The sequence below is a fragment of the Sturnira hondurensis genome, unplaced genomic scaffold (genome assembly GCF_014824575.4).
Source record: "Sturnira hondurensis isolate 20B ecotype Veracruz unplaced genomic scaffold, ASM1482457v3 Scaffold0004152, whole genome shotgun sequence".
In the NCBI taxonomy this organism is placed as follows: Eukaryota; Metazoa; Chordata; class Mammalia; order Chiroptera; family Phyllostomidae; genus Sturnira; species Sturnira hondurensis.
In genome coordinates this window covers 2,177,577-2,190,811 of record NW_028076783.1, presented here as the reverse complement: position 1 = coordinate 2,190,811, position 13,235 = coordinate 2,177,577, and the positions used below count along the sequence as shown (strand labels likewise).

Genomic DNA, 13,235 nt, shown 5'->3' with positions numbered 1-13,235 from the left:
CCTAAGAGGTAATTGCACAGGACGAAGGCACAGCTCTGAAGTATTGAACCAGTCTGGAAATGCTAAAAATATTGTTCCCCCTCCAGCAGCTGGGATGTGGAGTGAAGACTGAGGCAAGGCAGGTAAGGAGATCAAATTAGGATTCACGTCTCTCAGCTGTAATGGGCTTGTTATCAGGGCAGGGGAGAGCTGGGCTGGGGGGCTCCCAGGGGTCAGCCAGGAATGTGAATAGGAGCAGCAAGTTAAAAGGGGGCAATCTTGAGCAGAAGAAAGAGAAAGCGTATCTCCAGCATCTAGCACGACAGCGCAGAGCCCGTGTGGAGAGTGGCTGCGAAATCCGAATTGGTTCTAGAGGCCGTTTCCTTTGTGGTCGTGAATGGGAGCCCAGCAGGCGCCGTGGGTGCTGTGGCCGGGGAGCGGGTCCGCACTCGCACATGTGTTTCCCATTGATAGCTGGAGACAGCCCAGTAGCTCCGAGCTGGCCTGACAAAGCCGTATTGAAGCACAGACAGAGTACGGTTTCAAAGCAGTCAGAAAAAGAACGGGAATGCTGTTCAGGAAATTCTTCAGGCATGGGCAGGGACTTGGCTGCAGTTCCACTTTTGGAAAATCTGACTGGGGCGGCTTCTGAGCACAGGCTGGGCCTGCTCCTGCTCCGCGGGCCCCGAGGCCGCCTCCTTCCCAGCCTCTCAGCACACTCCCAGGACAGAGGGCGATTTTCATCAGCTGCTTGGGGAAGCAGACGAGAGAGGTAGGGGACTGTGGCGTTCTTCTGTTTCCACACTTCTCTTCACTTTCTAAGCCTGCTGTTTGCTTGCATGAACTCTGAGTGTCCAGGGTGTGTGTGTGTGTATAAGTCAGAACTCCATCACTTAAACATTTGGTGTATACTTGTAATCTCTCTGTCTCCCACTCCCTTCAAGATCTGACTTTCAGCAGTGCAGAGACACTTTGGAAAGCTAGGATTTAGCTGGCAGCACAATGTGAAAAAAGTAGACAAATTCATGCGTTGTCACCCAGTTCCAACCTTCTGGAACTTTTCTGTGAGGAAGGACAATTCATTGGCAGGAAAGATCACTTTAAGTGAAACTGTCTGTGTTCTTTGCTTCAGGAGAGTTTTGAGAGGAGTGTTTGCAGCAGAAAATGGCTCTCATTTCGGGAGAGAATTAGTTCGAAGTTTCTAGTCTGGATTGCACTTTCTACATGTAGGAGCAGATGTGTGTGTGTGCCAGTTCCTGGCACCTTTTATTATTCTATGATATTATGGTGGTCCTTAAAGGAGCCCAGTGATATATTTGCATAGAAATATGCTGGATCAACATTTGTAATTCAGTTTCTGTAATAATTAAAAGTTTTTCTGAGTTGAAGAAATAACGGGCAGCTATACTCTCAAAAATATGAAATATAGAGGACTAAATAGTAACAGAAAACAGTAATTTACTCAAAGTCACCGTTAAAAGATAGAGACATAATGGCGTGAATTTTATTTGATTGATTGATTGATTTGACTTTACACCTTACTGAAGAGTGCATTTTTCAAAAACGCAAATTTTAAATAATCTTTCTCACACATATCAGCTGTAATGCAACATAGATTTTTCCTCCCCATAGGAGAGCTATACCTTTTTCTCTGCTTAGTGATTATAAAATACACAAAATATTGCGGTTACATTTAAGAAACTGGGGTAGCTCAGAAAGGGGTAAACTAAATATCACTGCAACTTTGTGGTTTCTGGCAGAGCAACCGGTGATGGTAATGGTGTTTTCCAAGGGGGGTTGGCCAGGAGTCCAGTTGAGGAAATAGATGAATGAATAGATTCTTGGATGCTTCTTGAATAGCAGCAGAGTGGTAGCTAGTCCTCTTAGGGTGGACTGCTATAAACACAGGTGTGTTTACTTTGGTTCTAAACTCTCTCAACAAGTAGCTGATAGTGGAGAGTAAGATTAATGGATGAATGAAGTGTGGGGGGCTGTAATTTCCCCATCTTTGTCTGTGTACCAGCTGGGATGAGTGGACAGACACCATGTCCTACTGGTGGAATTTGGTTTCTAGCCAGTGGTTTTATGTTGTCCACAGTTTTGTACTCAGAGGAGGGAATGAGGCAACAGGATTTCTTGCTCCTCGTCAACCTCCCACTTGTGGTGTTGGGTAGGGGCGGGGAGGCTCTGAACCTGGGACGCAGAACAAGGAGGGGTGCGGTGGGAAGTCGGGGCAGACAGTGACTGCACTATGTTTCTCTGAAGTGCCTCCTGAGTGAGCAAAATGCCAAGACAGATTAGGAGGCGACACGCACCGTGGCCCAGCCCACTGCCGGTGAAAAAGGAGCCTCCAGTGAGCTCTAATGTCATCCTCTTCTAAATTTAGTCCGCGTCAAGGGCTGAGCAGAACAGGCGTGAAATAGCAACTCCGGGCTGCAGGATTACGAGCAGCAGTGCCTGAAACTTGGAAGAAGCTCTGTAGCTTCCCTCTACTAGAAGTATAAGAGGGAAGGAAATGAAGCTCCCCTGACCTCTGGAAAGAAATTAATAGGGCAGAGGGCAGAGAAGAAATCCAGGGCAGAGGTGCAGGCACAAGGAGAGAGGAGTGACCACAGCCTGGCCTTGGTCACAAGGCAGGCGGAGGACGTCTGTGCCCAGGGACCAAACACGTTCTGGAAACGGCGAGAAGCCGCAGGCACTGATTTGCTTGACTTGAAGTGTGTGAATCAGCCACGGCCTCCGTGGGGAAAATTGTTTTACCCTCTTCACAACAGGAGACCCCATGGGCAGTCTGCCCTGCCGTGCCTTCTGGAATCAATCAGAGAGCACGATTTGTAAGACTGGCATCGTCCGAGGGCTCAGATTTCCTAAGCAGGGCGGGGCCAGGCTCCCCAGGCCTTGCTTTTAACCCATGTGTGTTCCATCAGTGATATCCCTGCTGGGGTGTCAAGTGAAGGGACCAGCTGGAGGCAGGTGAACGGCTGCAGTGGTCAGAGCTTGCTCAGGGCACCGCTCATGGGGATGTTAGTGTCCAGGCTGACTCCTGAGAGGAAATGCAGAAGGTTGTATGTGCCTTATTGTGGGGGTGACTTTGCCCTCAAGTCCCCCCGTCCACCATGGATGAAAGTAAACACTACCAAGACATGATCTGCATGGGGAGGAGAGGTGGCCAGTTTTCTCAGGGGAAAAAGGCCTTGAGCCCCTTCCTCCAGGGGCTTTTATTGGGTTGTAATACACAGGAATACAGGGCGGCAAGGATCAAACAGTAAATAACATTTCAAAGAAATCAGAGGGCTTAGTCTGAGTCAGAGTCTGTCAGGAAGGGGGTTTGCAGAAACTTTGGGAGACATACTCATTTCCTCTCAGACCCTTAACATATGAGTGAAAGCACTCTTAGCAAAGCACAGGATTTTTAGGAATTCGTTCTTATGCCTGATCACCCCGGTTCCCGCTCTAGCTGCCAAGGAGCTGCACTGCCTCCCCCATCACAGGTTTTCAGGCTTAAGGGGATTAGAGCCAGGAAGCACTTCTCCCAGAGGACATGGGGACTCGGGTTATGTCACATAGTGGGGGGGGGGCAAGGGTCCATCACTTCTTCTTTGTCGCAGCCCCCCAAGTCCTTCCATCATGGCCTCCCAAGTGATGGCGTCTGGCTTAGGTTGCCCCTCGCTGTGAGGAGTCTTACCTGTCATGGACATCAACCATGCTTTGGGGGTAGGGGAGGAAGCTGAGGCAGCGTTTGCTACCAGAGACAAGCTTTTGTCTCCTGTGGCTTGCATTCCAGAGGTTGCTCACTCATCCTTAGCTGTGGTGGGCAGTTACAATTCCTGAAACCAGGCAGGGCAGTTCCTAACACCTTATTTTCAATACAGTTCTTTAAATTTAATTTCATTTGAAAAACCACCTCAAAGGGCCTGTACAACACTGTTTGTGAAAGTGTATTTGTTTCATCAGATAAGGAAGTTCCTGGAGTCATGGATTTCACCATCGGGAAGGGGTTTGGCTACTATGTGGTTCAGAATTTCTTGAATTTGAGTGATAGAGCAACCCCTTATCACAGGACAAGAAAAAAGATCTCTTCCTCCATTGTTGATTTAATTATTTTCATGATACTGTTATTTAAGTATGTACAAACCCCAAATATCCACCTGGATATTATCTCTCAATGTAGAAATATGTACCTGTTTTAATCATTGTTGAACACATATGTGAAAAAAATTTATGAATTAAATACAGAGAAAGCTATGCATGTAATATTCAGATTATCAAAATGGGTGCTTTTCCTAGAGAATTTTACCAAAATTTAATGAGGCTGGCATCACAAGCAGGAAACCAGCAGCTGTCTAGAGACTGTTTAGATTTCAGTGCATTCAGGCTCCTTCATTCTGGGTAGACTCTTGATTCCTCCGTAACTTTTTCTCTTCACATCTCCTTTCACATGCACACCCTGGTGGCCTTTGACCTGCTCCTGCAGGGAGCGTCCCATGTGGTGTCCCATCACACTCGGCGCCTCCCTCGTCGTTCACGGCAGCATGGACCTGCTCGTCGCCAACATGATCCTACAGCGAATACAAACTCAGACACCAAACCTGTGCAGTGGGAGCCACTGGCCGTGAATCAGATCGACATCTTCTAGATCAGAATTTGCATAAACAAAAGAAGCAGGTAAAAAGCAAAGAAAAACAGACCCAAGAACAAATGTGGTCGAGAGCTCTCAGATACCTGAGGAGATCTGAAGATCCCCGGTGACTAGAGGTCTCAACCTTGAACAATGCTGATCGTGGCCAGTTGGCTCCATGGATGGACCCCTGCAGGGATGTAGAGAGAAACAGCCCTGGAAACACCCGATCTGTGTTTCCGATGTAACCCAGCCACTTCGTTTGTTTCCTGCTTTGGGGTTTTGCGAAAGACTTCATCTGAAAGAGTTTCGATGCTGTGTGAGTGAAGTTTACATTGGACTGCAAGTAACAGAAAGCTCGCCCCCTGTAGCCCGCGTGCAAAGGGCTTACTTTGTGCGCATGTAGACACGGGACACTGCCAGACACTCCAGGGTAGGAGCCGGAGTTAAGCAGTTTCTCCAAGGACTGGAACTTTCTTTCTGCTCCACCATCGACGCTTCACGCTCATCTCTATGTGCCACATTTAAGTCAGGACAATGGTGGCAGGACATGAAGGTGATAAGTATTTCTCCTCGTGAGCTTTTCCTCATTTAGTCACAGAGGGATCACCACCCCATCCCTGCCGTAGACTTTGCGTAGAGTCTCAGAACGCACAGCCCAAATTGGTCGCAGGCCTGCTGGCCCCCTGGAATGATGTTACCATGATAGTACAAAGGGGGTTTTGCCCTCTAGGTGTGAGCAGGAGCCCACACATTGAGATCAAGGGCTTTCGGCCTCATAAGGAGCACAGCAGTGACCAGCAGGAGGATGTCTGTGGATAGGCAGGATAGCTTTGGGCACAGATGCTTAATGAAAAAAATGCATAAGCAAATCCATTTTCTCCTTTATGTTTTTCAGCTTTGTTAGGTATTATTGATATATTGTGGAATTCACCCATAAGCATATAATGCTTTTTTAGTGCATTTGTACAGTGGTGCAGTGGGCAGTTTTAGAACACTTTCGTCAGCTCAGCAAGTTTCCTTGTGCCCACGGAGTCAGCTCTTGTTCACACTCCCAGCCTCAGATAACCGCTGATCTGCCTTCTGACTCCATAGTGTTTCCCATTCTAGCAATTGTATGAAGGCGACATCACAAGTCCAGAATGTCGTTTGTCGTTGCAACGGTTCTGAGTGCTCTGGAAAACAGTATGTTTCTCCCATTTTCAAGTGGACTCTGGTCCTAACTGGTGTGGCTCAGTGGGTTGACCATTGTCCTGCAAACCAAAAGGTTGCTGGTTCAATTCCCATTTAGGGCACATGCTTGGGTTGCAGGCCGGGTCCCCGGTTGGGGGGCAGGCAAAAGGCAACCGATCAGTGTTTCCCTAGTACATTGATGTTCCCATCCTCTCTCTCTTCCTCCGTTCCCTTATCTCTAAAAAGAATTAAATAAAATATTTTTTAAAATCACTAAAAAACAGAGTGAACACTGAGAGCAGAAAAGACGTGTTACCCTCCTGAGAATCACAGGTGGTCTGAGGCAGCATTGCCTCCCATTCCTCGCCTCCAGATCTGCTGTGGACTACACGCCCCACGTGTCGGCTCAGTGCTGGCTGAAGCCACGCTAGAGAAAGTAACGTGGCAGTGGAATCTTACTGACAGGAGGTCCCTCAGAAGTTACCTGGTTCCATGGTTTCTCAAAACCTCCTGAGTCGGACTTTCTGAGATCGGAGTTGGGGAATCCCTATCTTCTTAAGAGCTGCTGAGAGATTCTTTTGAAGCCAGCCAGCCAGGGGTCCACAGAATGGAGTTTGTTTAACACCATCCCGGCTAAATCATCATTCACTGCAGGGACGCCACGGGTAGCACTGCTAACAGATGCCAGCCAGATGGGATTACGGAGACCCTCCCTACACTGTGAGGCAGCCTGGGGCCTTGCTTCTGAAACCAGGCCTCCTTGGGTGGAGGCAAATGTGCATCTCTGTGCTTTCCCTGTAACCCATAGCCATTGTCCTAGTCTCTTCAGCCACACGTGGGGGTGGTAGTGGTCTCTGGTGCAGAATTGGGGTGAAGAGAAGGGAGTCAAGTTAGAGGTCAGAAGCATTGGGCTGGGTCCTGATTCCACACAAAGCTGGACCTCAGTTTTCTCATCTGTGAAATGGGGTCACGTGCTTCTAATGTATTTTCTGTTTCTCACAATGTATGGTTTTTGTAATGCTAAAACTCTTTCATTTCTCTGTCTTAGTCACCCATTCCCGAGGCTGGGCATCTTGAATTATTTTATCCACTCTCATCTTTTTTTGCACTTTCCTCTTCTCTGAACGCATTCCAGTTAACCTCTTCCTGAGAAAGAAGTAGTTCTCTGAACTCAGTTTCCGTCATCTGACAAGCACATATTCCATGAGGAAGACGCCGTACATCTGTTAACCTAAGGCGAAGGGGGTGATCGTGAGGGAGAGAACAGAGCGAAAACGAAGAACAGAGTGCTCTTGTCGCAGAGGGCACGGGGTTCCACTGTGAGCTGAGCCTGGGCACTGAGGCCGTGATCCTGGCCACGTGGCCTTGGGCAAGTCCCTTCCTCTCCATGCGCCGCAGCCACATCTTCCTAAAAACGGACATGGCAGTGTGTGCCCCCGAGGGCGTTGTGAGAGAGTGTGTGCAACACTCATCGCACGGTGCCCTGCGCACAGCAAGCACTTAAGGAGTTCAGCTTTCCGTACTTAAATATTAACAGGGATGGCATGAGGCAAACCGGCAAAGAATGAAATAGGCAGATAAGATCAAAGGAAGAGCTGAGACAATCAGCGGAGGAGAGGAGGTTTAATATGGCATCACCAGGGCTGCTGCTGCTTTCTGTGCTGCCTGGATTTCTCCGCAGCTTCCCTTCTTCTCTTCCTGTCACCTTTGCTGCTACACAGAAAGGTGATGCTCTTCATTATTGCTTCAGATTCCTGTGGCCAAGTGTGAGCCGCCTGATATAAAGGAAGCCATGTAAGTGGCGGCCCCTGGCCTGCCTGTCAGACAGGTCTGCAGGACCGGGGGAGGAATGTGTCACCACGGTTCACTAAGTGTATAAATCCTGGGAGATTGGTTTGCTTGGAAATCTTCTCTGCTGGCTGTCCTAATGGAGCTCCGGGTGTGTGGGTGGATGTGGAGGCGATGGCTTTATTCTTGTTTTTAACCTATCATGCAATGGCACCTATTAAAGCAAGCACAGTTTCCTGATAAGAGACTATATTGTCAGGGATTAGAAACTCTCCCCTTGTTCGAACCACTTTCCCTGGCCAGGGTGATAGGATCAGACTGTTTTGCAAGGACCCTGGCTTCCAAATAATACATTTCTGAATTCTTGGAAACCCTGCAGTCACTTGCTGGGGTCAAAGTATTCAGCCACTGCAATTGCTCTCATTGAGCTCGAGCAAATAAATATCAGGGTTAGCCCCTTCTACAGGCACACGGCTCAGAAGCATTCCATTCCCCCTGCTCAGACTGGGCTCGCAGTCCTGGGTGTGGCCTGGGCAATGAGGGCCAGCTGCTTAAAGCCTACAGACAGGCAAGGAGCGACGAACAGCCCACTGCATTCCTTCCTTTCTTGCCTCCTATCATCCCTCTCGTTCTATACTCTTTCTAGCTCTCCTCCTTTTATTTATTTTCTATTCTGCTCTCGCTTCCTGTTGCCAGCTTTTCTCTCTGGTGTTTGTTTGGTAAGTGTGTACAGCAGGTGTCTGCTTGTCTCAGTGATCAGGAGTGTTGGTCACAGACCTGAGTCTGGACTTTGTAACTTTTGCTATGTAATGACAAACATTTGCCCCTAAAGTCGGCTGTGACTGTCAAAGGTTCATGGCCTCACTTCTGTCTCTGAGGAAGCCGTTCCTGGTGTTTCACAGGCTGAGAAGCCCACAGCCAGTCACAAACTATCAATCCGGGGACCGGCCTCTTTGTGTTTATAATGTGTCTTTTTATGGGACTTAGTTGCAAAGCATTTAAACTTGCTGAGATATTATGTTCAAATCTAGCTTATGTAGAAAAAGCCGAGGACAAGCATCCCTGGTCCGATTTCTGGCGGCGCACAGTCGATGGGAATGGGCAGCTCCTTTCCCTTTGAGAGTTGTATCCACGGCACTGACGCCCACCTTCCCTGTCTGTGGGCGTTTACCTTAGTGAGCTCACAGTGGGCTCACTTGTCTGAACCACAGAATGTGCAACGTGATCTCCATGACTGGTTTTCCATTCCTCCGAGGGCGGTGCGTATAGCACCACTGTCCACGCGTGAGAGAGAAGGCAGGCCATCATGGCCCGGTCCTCTCAGAGGGCCCTGCCGAGGTGAGCCGAGTGTCTGTCAAGAGGAGACACAGTAGGGCCGCATGGCAGCCAAGAGTGCAGGTGCCGGAGTTAGGTACTTATTGCAACAATCCCATCGTACAATTGTACGCACAGTCCAAAAATTTAAATGTGATAGAATCCAGAAGAGTCACTGCCTCTGGGGGAGGGGATCGATTGGGATGGGGCATGAGGGAACTTCCTGGGGTGATGGAAATGCACCCTGTCTTGACTGGGTATTGCTCACTCAGGTGTACCCCTTTGGAAACCTCCCGCAGGATGGTTTGTGTCTGTGTATGTCACAGGAAGTTCTACCTAGGTAGGTACAATACGTGTGTGTGTGTGTGTGTACATATACACGTGCACATATGTATGTGTATAACTACAGATGTATGTGAAGGCATACTAGGTGCTCAGCAGAGTGCATCCTAACTTTTAGGAATCATGATTATCATGCTTGTTTCCAGACACTTTCATTTAAAGAAAAAACCAAATAACGTGACGAAAAATGAGATGAAGAACACTTCCTTTCTGCCTGCGGATTTCTTTGCAAGTATTTGAGAGCTTAGATAATAGCTAAAGATCCTTACCAAACATAGTTGTCACAGGAGAATCTAGGGATCGATGCTAATTTTATGGAACTATTGAGTCCGTATAAAAGGATGTGTCTAATTTGTTGTAGCCATTTTTCATGATGTTGTAAAAGCTTATGGGTTTTAGAGACACATCAGGGGTAGTTTATTGTGTGGGGGAAATTGGCTGTGGAGTGCCATGCACCCTGGCTGGAATTCAGTGGTTGCTCAGTCAGTGTTTGATGAATCTACTGAAAATGAATACTCATGGTGAGAAATTTTAGCTAACAGCGTTACAAAAACATGTTGAAATTAGCAATCGTACTGTTCTGACCAAGTACACACATACATCTATATCTGGAAGCGTTGAACAGGAGAATTGAGAGAACGGATTCTCTAGCTAAGCACTCTGGACTCAACTGCGTTATCGGGCTGAGTTCGTTCAGGCAGGTTACTTAATCTCTCTGTTCCTCAGTTCCCTCCCCTGTAAAACGCGGGTAGTGGTAATACCCAGCTCATCACTGTATGTCGGTGAAGGCTAATAGACAAGTTCAGTGAAGCGTTTAGACCAGTGTCTGGCACACAGCAGCCCTTACCCAAGTGTTTGTCGTCGGTTTCACACGCTGTCTTTGTTTTAGGAAACGGATGGTTTTGTTGTGCTTTGCCGTTGGGTATTGTTCATCTGTGTGGCGGTGGATGGCGGCAATGTCTAATAGGAGTAGGAGTTGAAGTTGGAAAGATGGCAGCCTGGGGTTTGTGGGGAACGGGCTGGTTTTCAGTTGAGCTGACGTTGGTCTTGTCGCTGATGGACTAGGTGACTTTGATTGTCACTTCACCTTCCTGAACCTGGCTTTCTCAACTGTTAAATAATGTTTAACAGTTGAAAATGGATTTGAACTTCGTATTGTCCATGCTTCCTTCAAGCTGCGGGTCTCATTCCCTGATCATAAGTGTTTGAGTCATGCTTGTTATTATTTTATTACCCAGCTTGGTCCCCAGATCGCAGAAGGGCTGTGGTGGCTTGTCTGTGATTTTCATTACCTGCTCCTGGACAGGATCATTTGTGGGGATGAAAGAAGCTCGGGCCTTGACAACACAGGGTAGCCAGTTAGTTGAAAGGATCCGTCACTCCTGTTCGGAAAGCTGACCGTCGACGAGGCCACGATGGGTGGACGTGGTGTCCTTTGCATGTGAAAATGACACTGTTAACTTTGCAGTTGGGTGTTGGGATTTTTACTTCCTTTTCAGGGGTGTTTAGCGTATACATTCTCTTCTGGTCCTCAACTTGCAACATCAAGCCTATGTTTAGAATGATGTCTGAGTTTTATGCACAGTGTAATCTTCAACAACTCTAAGATTCCTTCAAGTCTTGGCTCAAAAATTACTGTCTCTGTGAGCTCAGTCTTTCTCATGCTTTTAAATTTTGATCCTGCTCTGCTCCTTAACCCACCACACTACTCTGCCTATTTACTCCCCTCCCTCCCTCCCTCCCTCCCTCTCTCCCTCCCGTTTTTGCTTTTTTCCCCACAGCACTCATTCTCTGTAACCTAAGTTCCAAGCATGGTTTTCTTTTTCTTCGTCTGTCTCTGCCATCCCTGCCTCCACCACTGCCAATGGACTGGGAGTCTGGGTTTTTCTCATTGATACCTCCCAAATGCCCAGGACAGAGCCACAGGTGGGCCTGAAGGAAAATGAGGATTTGTCAGGTGGGGGCAATGTTCACACGTTCCACACTAAATACACATCTAGATGGTAATTCTGTGTACCCAGTGTCTTATCTGGGGGAGTCCAAACAGTTGCCTCATTCTGAGTTCAGACCCTAACCAACTTACTGGTTCGGAGTCCTTCAGAACATTCTTTCATTTTTGAGGACCTCAGTATCTTAATTGATGAAATAATATTAATCATATTCATCTCCTAGAATGTTGTCAGAATGTATGAGCTCATATATCTGATAATTTCTAGTACAAATATGTATCTGTGTTTCATACTGCATTTCTATCTGAAACTACTTCAGCTGACACCCCAAAGATCTAAATCTCTAGAACAGTAAGAATTAATGGTCATAATTATACCAAAACAGCTTCTAATTCACCCAAGATAAATATTATAAATTTAAGTGGAAGGGATATTGTACTTTGGAAAGGAATCCTGACAATAGCACCTATAACATAGTATATGTGCACACCACACACACACACATCTGGCTAGCAGTTCTCTTTCTCAGGGCATCTCTGAGGTTTACATGGACATTTGTGAAAGACGCATGTTCCATCCCTGTGGCTCCAAGTGATACTACATAGGAGACCTAGGCATTTAACTTTGGAGCCCAGTCTTTCCCCTGAATTCCAGATGCATTTGGAAGTGGCTCTGTGACACTACCCCTTTCAAAGTTAATGTGTAGAAACCCAGCTCTTTGTCTTCCCTGTGCACACTCTGTTTGCTTCCTTCCCCGAGAGTCCGCTGTTCTAATGTTCCCCATCCTGATGAAGGGCCCCATCCTCATGGCAGAGCCTTAGCATTCTCCTTGACTCCTTTCCTTCACACCCATGCTATGTCAGAAAGCAGCAATGCCTGTTAGCTCTGCCTTCCAGATAGATTTCAAATACAGCCGCTTGACACCTTACTCACCTCTAATCAGGTCTGGGCTATGCTCTCTGGGCAAGAGTAGTACCCACAGGTGCCTGGGTTCTCCACATGCCTTCTTGTCTGTGCCTCTCAGAGCAGTTGGAGTGGTCCCAGAGTGGAGATCCAGGCATCTCACTCCTGCGCCCAAGTCCTGGGAATGTCACTGTCACAGTCAGTGCCATGCCCAAGGTTCTTACTGCAGCTTATGAGATCAAATGTGCAGCCCTCCTGCCTGTGCTTCCCAGCCTATTTCCATGCACGGCCCCCCTGTTCACTCCAATCTGGCCACAATGTCCTTTAAAGTTGCCCTTGAACCCCCACCTCAGGGCCTTTGCACTTGCTAGTACTGTTTCTTCCAACTGGCCTGCTCTCTCTGGATGTCCTGCTTTTCTCTCTTGCCTGTTTATGTTTTGTTCTGTTTTTCCTCAAATCTCTCGACTGCAGAGAGACCTCCCTGACAGCCCTATGGGCGGGAGCCTCTCAGGCACTCACTGTCTGTCTCTCTTTCTGGCTTTACTTTTTTTTTTCATAAAAGTTACTCCTGCACATAACTATGAAAAGTTACACATGTTCTTGTTTATCTGGTTTTCATTTCCTCCGCTTGAATATAAGGTCCAAGAGTTTTTTAATGCTGCCTTTTCTTACTGTCTTTCATCTTCTAACTGCTGAACACCAAGTGCCAGCACATGGTGAAACCCTGTAAGTATCGATTTGTTTGGCTGAACATTGGCAACAGAAAATGACTGGAAACAAATCAATATGCATCACTAAGGAGTTGGTTAAGTTGTATATTGTGGATCCACACAATTTCAAACCAACTTAAAAATATATCTCTGTATATTTTTATGGGATTACCACTGAACTATGTTATTGAGGGAACCGAGTGTGTATGAATTAAGTGTATATATTGAATAAAGCCTGTATATGTATTCAACTTTCTCTAAGAATAAGAAAAAATGTGGCAATAGTTCCCTGCAAGGAGGAAGGCTGGACATATGAATGGAAAAGAAACGTTCTTAACTGTGTGTTCTTTGGTTCTTTTAAATACATGCACTGTCTAATTATTTTTTAGTAAAACTGCTCAATGCCTGTAACAAGTCCTAGGAAACTAAAACATGGAATACCTAACTTTTAAATTTAAA

General features: G+C 47.0%; 1 protein-coding gene across 1 annotated transcript in view; it reads left to right on the top strand.

Moving 5' to 3' along the window:
- The first annotated feature begins 418 nt into the window (after positions 1 to 418).
- Positions 419 to 13,235, top strand: part of SGCD (sarcoglycan delta) — a 359,332-nt gene continuing 346,515 nt past the window's right edge. The window contains exon 1 of the mRNA XM_037044827.1: positions 419 to 751. The gene's annotated coding sequence lies outside the window, so the exon portion shown is untranslated. The remainder of the gene's footprint in view (positions 752 to 13,235) is intronic.